Source organism: Watersipora subatra, chromosome 8, assembly GCF_963576615.1.
Source record: "Watersipora subatra chromosome 8, tzWatSuba1.1, whole genome shotgun sequence".
In the NCBI taxonomy this organism is placed as follows: Eukaryota; Metazoa; Bryozoa; class Gymnolaemata; order Cheilostomatida; family Watersiporidae; genus Watersipora; species Watersipora subatra.
In genome coordinates this window covers 40,265,125-40,271,124 of record NC_088715.1, presented here as the reverse complement: position 1 = coordinate 40,271,124, position 6,000 = coordinate 40,265,125, and positions in this window count along the sequence as shown.

Below are 6,000 nucleotides of genomic sequence, written 5' to 3'. Positions count from 1 at the left end.
GTACGTCTATCACATGACTTGTTCTTATGTACGTCTATCACATGACTTGTTCTTATGTAGGTCTATCACAAAATCTGTTCTTATGTATGTCTATCACAAGACTTGTTCTTATGTACGTCTATCACATGACTTGTTCTTATGTAAGTCTATCACATGACTTGTTCTTATGTGAGTCTATCACATGACTTGTTCTTATGTACGTCTATCACATGACTTGTTCTTATGAAGGTCTATCACAAGACTTATTCTTATGTACGTCTATCACATGACTTGTTCTCATGTAAGTCTATCACATGACTTGTTCCTATGTAAGTCTATCACATGACTTGTTCTTATGTACGTCTATCACATGACTTGTTCTTATGTAAGTCTATCACATGACTTGTTCTTATGTACGTCTATCACATGACTTGTTCTTATGTAAGTCTATCACATGACTTGTTCTTATGTAAGTCAATCACATGACTTGTTCTTATGTAAGTCTATCACATGACTTGCTCTTATGTAAGTCTATCACATGACTTGTTCTTATGTAAGTCAATCACATGACTTGTTCTTATGTAAGTCTATCACATGACTTGCTCTTATGTAAGTCTATCACATGACTTGTTCTTATGTACGTCTATCATATGACTTGTTCTTATGTACGTCTATCACATGACTTGTTCTTATGTAAGTCTATCACATGACTTGTTCTTATGTACGTCTATCACATGACTTGTTCTTATGTAAGTCTATCACATGACTTGTTCTTATGTACGTCTATCACATGACTTGTTCTTATGTAAGTCTATCACATGACTTGTTCTTATGTAAGTCAATCACATGACTTGTTCTTATGTAAGTCTATCACATGACTTGCTCTTATGTAAGTCTATCACATGACTTGTTCTTATGTACGTCTATCATATGACTTGTTCTTATGTACGTCTATCACATGACTTGTTCTTATGTAAGTCTATCACATGACTTGTTCTTATGTACGTCTATCACATGACTTGTTCTTATGTAAGTCTATCACATGACTTGTTCTTATGTACGTCTATCACATGACTTGTTCTTATGTAAGTCTATCACATGACTTGTTCTTATGTAAGTCAATCACATGACTTGTTCTTATGTAAGTCTATCACATGACTTGCTCTTATGTAAGTCTATCACATGACTTGTTCTTATGTACGTCTATCATATGACTTGTTCTTATGTACGTCTATCACATGACTTGTTCTTATGTAAGTCTATCACATGACTTGCTCTTATGTATGTCTATCACAAGACTTGTTCTTATGTACGTCTATCACATGACTTGTTCTCATGTAAGTCTATCACATGACTTGTTCTTATGTAAGTTTATCACATGACTTGTTTTTATGTACGTCTATCACATGACTTGTTCTTATGAAGGTCTATCACAAAACCTGTTCTGATGTAAGTCTATCACAAGAATTGTTCTTATGTAAGTCTATCACATGACTTGTGTTACATATTAGCTGTGCAGTCATGCTTTCTTTTAGCTGTGCTATAATCTCATAATTGTCTAATGACCCATAACTATGGGGTTGCTAACTAAGTCAGTTCCTTTATGTGCTTCTTACCTGTTAGCTGTGTTTTCTGTGATACAAGACTTATTGTGATAATACAATACAACAACTACAATACAACAACTGGTGTCAGGAACGAACATTGTGGACTCACAGCCAGCATTTTTCTATTGTCTTGCTATGGATCCTAACATAAAAGCTTTAATTGATGCTATGCAGAAACAGCAACAACAGTTCCAGCAGCAAAACGCTGATCTACAGAAGCAGTTTATCTCCTTGTTTGAAGCTACCAAGAGTGATAGTGCTGCATCAGTACCAGTAGCTGTCGCCATACCCAAGTTTGAAGCATACGACAGGGGTAAAGAAAAATGGAACCAGTACCTTCAACGTTTCAATCAGCACTTTAATGTGTATCGGGTGGTAGATGACAGTCAGAAACGAGCATGCTTACTATCTTGGGTAGGAGCTGAGACATACGACTTGTTGTCAAACTTATTTGGCGCAGAGGATATTACAAGCAAGTTATTTACTGAGTTGTCGGAGAAACTTAATGAACACTTTGCAGATACCATACATGTTCAGGCAGCAAGATTTGAATTTTCTCAATGTAAGATGAAGACTGGTCTGTCCTATGTTGAGTGGGCTGCAGAACTTCTTGGACTCGCACGGCACTGTGCTTTCACGTGCAAAAGCACAGGCTGTGGCACTAGTTATGTTGATGAACAAATTTGTGACATAATCATTAAAGAGACGCCACATGCTGATGTACATCGCCAGTGTCTACTTGATGCTGATCCCTCTCTTAATGATGTTCTTAAGAAGGCTGCAGCATTCATCAAGACAACAGAGACCGATAAAATTCTAAAGGGGGAGACAACTTCTCCAGCTATTGAAGACACAGTAAATAAAATGTCAGGTCAGTACAAGCAAAGATCACGCCGAGGTCAACAAACCATTGGAAAGCAACAAGCTAATGCACAGAACACAGGTATGTTGAAGTCTTGCCCTAGCTGTTACATTAAACATGACAGAAAAAATTGTCCCTGCAGAGCAGTTGTCTGCAGGAAATGTGAGGTCAAAGGTCACATTGAGGCTGTCTGTATAGCTAAGACAGCAGCACAAAGTCAGACAGAACAGTCTGCTAGGACAGTTGGAAACTCTGTGTTAAGTGTGCCCACTGATGCAAGTGAACCTTATCATTCAGTACATGCAGTTTCAGATAATCTTTTCCAACGAGTCAATAGAAAGGTTTGGATCAAAACTGTTGTCAATGGTCATGATGCAATGTTTCAATGGGACACAGGGGCTACTTGCTCTATAGTTGATTTGCAAGTCTACCAAAGTCTTGGATCACCCCCCCCCCCTCTTACCTGTCAGTACCCATCTTAAAGCGTATGGGCAAAGTGAGTTACAGATTAAAGGACAATGTTCAGTTAGTGTGAAGGTAGGAGATGTGGAAAAACAAAATCTCAAACTTCTTGTTGTAAACACAACACAAGGTTCAAACCTTTTTGGTCTAGATTGGAGTGACAAATTCGGTCTCTCGCAGCAGGGGCTAGCTGTATTGACACAGGGTAGTTGTGATGTTACCTGTACTGTCACAGGAAGTAACCCTGTTGGGTTTAAGGACAAAATCGCTGCACTCTCCTCTAAGTACTCTGATGTCTTTAAGACAGGTCTTGGCCGATGTTAAAAGGTAAAAGTACCAGTACGCTTGAAACCAGGAAGCACACCAAGCTTTTCTAAACCTCGTGTAGTGCCATTCTCTAGATGCCAAGCTGTAAAAGAAGAGCTAGAGCGATTAGTTAAAGCTGGTGTTTTGGAACATGTGGACTTTAGTGATTATGCTGCTCCAATAGTAGCAGTTTCCAAACCAAATGGAAGAGTGCGTATATGTGGTGATTTCAAGATGTTGAACCAACAAATATCAATTGATCAACACCCATTACCAAGCCTTGAAGAGTTGCTAGAGAAGTTGAGAGGCGGGGTACACTTTTCCAAGATAGGCTTGGCAGATGCCTACTTGCAACTAGAGTTAGATGATAATGCAAAGAAGTTGTGTGTCATCAACACTCAATGTGGTTTGTTTCGCTACAACAGGATGTGTTTTGGATTGGCATCAAGCCCTGCACAGTTTCAACGATGCATGGACTCAATGATTGCTGACTTTCCTGGTGTTGCAGCATACTTGGATGATCTGATTGTAACTGGTAGCAGTGAGAGTGAGCACTGGTCTAATCTTGACAAACTGTTAGCTAGACTACAGGAGTATGGGCTCCGCATACAGAGAGAAAATGCGAGTTCTTTAAGAACGCTGTTGAATACCCAGGTCACATAATAGACAAGAACGGCAAGACTCCCTCGACCTCTGCAATAGAGGCTATTGAACAGCTTCCACGACCACAGAACTTACAACAGCTACAGGCGTTTTTGGGCAAGATCAACAACTATGGCTCACACATGGCTGACCTGTCTAGCAAAGCAGCCCCCCTCTACAAATTTCTTCGTGAAAATGTCGAGTTTGAATGGACTGACGAGTGTGACAAGGCCTTGCATGTTCTTAAAGAAAGTGTCATCAAGGCTACCAAACTTACCCATTTTGACCAGAGTAAACCGCTGGTTCTAGCAACAGACGCATCTAACTATGGAATTGGGGGCAGTACTCCTACAAGAGGAAAATGGAGCTGAAAGACCACTAGCACATGCATCAAAGACATTGAGCGTGCACCAAAAGAATTACTCACAGATAGAGAAAGAAGCGCTTTCTATCATCTATGGAGTGACTAAGTTTAGACAGTATCTATACAGGAGACGTTTTACACTCATTACTGATCATAAACCCCTGGTTGCCATGTTTTTACCAGAAAAGAATATCCCCGTTTTAACAGCTCAGCGACTGCAGAGATGGGCCCTCACACTGATGGCTTATCAGTATGACATCAGGTACAAACCTACAGCACAGCACGGCAATGCAGATGGCTTGTCCAGGTTACCTATAGGGGCAGACCCGAAGTTTGACCATGATAAAGAGAAGGAGAGCATTGAGGTCTCACACACTATACAAGAAGAGCTTGATCATGGTCCCCTTGACGATGAGGCTGTTAAACAAGAAACCATGAAAGACACGTCACTACAGATAGGGAAAGAGTGGATACTAAATGGCCTTTGGCCCAATAAGCTTACAGCTAGCTATGAACATTTGCGGCCATATTGGAATATGAGGGAGTCTCTTTTTGTTCATGGGGAGGCTGTGCTTTTGCAACGTGATGACACTACCAGAGTTGTCATTCCACAGGCTCTGAGGAGTAAAGTGTTAGACTTGCTGCATACATCACATTGGGGTGTAGAAAGAGTAAAACAGCTTGCTCGTCGATACGCATGGTGGCCTAGCATCAGTGCAGACATAGAACAGCTAATCAAAGCTTGTGAACCTTGCCGAATCTGTGCTAATGACCCAGCCAAGACTTACCAAAGTTGGCCGTCCACTCAACTACCATGGGAACGAATTCATTTGGATTATGCAGGACCTTTCAAAGGCCAGATGTGGTTGGTTTGTATGGATGCAGATTCCCGATATCCGTACGTTGCTATGCTAGATGTAGGAAAAACTACTTCTAAGGACACAATTGACGTGCTACGACAGATCTTTGTACATGAAGGTCTTCCTCAGACTATTGTTACGGATAACGGCCCACAATTTGTGTCAAAAGAATTTGACCAGTTTTGCATCATGCATGGCATTAAACATATAACATCACCCGCATTCCATCCTGCATCGAATGGAGAAGCGGAGAGATTTGTCCAGACTCTTAAGCGATCTGTAGAGAAGAATTGTGCAGGAGGGGAAAAAGTGAAGACTGCCCTACAACTGTTTTTAACCACATACAGATGTTTGCCTCATCCCTCTTTAAACTGGAAATCACCTGCTGAAGTTCTACATGGACGACAGCCGAGAAATACTCTGACCTTGCTAAAACCAATTCAGAACAAGAAAACTCTTTCACCAGGTCAAGCATCTTCTCAATCATTACGGTATGAAGTAGACTCTTCGGTTTATGCAAGGAACTATAGCTCTGGACCCAAATGGATACCTGGAACGATAATTAACAAGCTGGGTAGCATACTGTATGCTGTGCGAACAGACCGTGGTGTATGGAGACGACATGCCAATCAACTACAAGCTAGACTTCAAGTTAATGATACATCGACCAATGACAATATCGTCACAGCTTCAAATGATCTTAACATCCAACCTGCCCAATCTGTACCTGATGAGCGGCTAGTACAAAGTCCCAGATATCCTACTCGTAATAGAAGACGACCTGATTACTTTGACAGTTCTAAGTTCTAGCAAGGTCAAGACTAACCATAAACTCAGAATAGTGAGGGAGATGTGTTACATATTAGCTGTGCAGTCATGCTTTCTTTTAGCTGTGCTATAATCTCATAATTGTCTAAT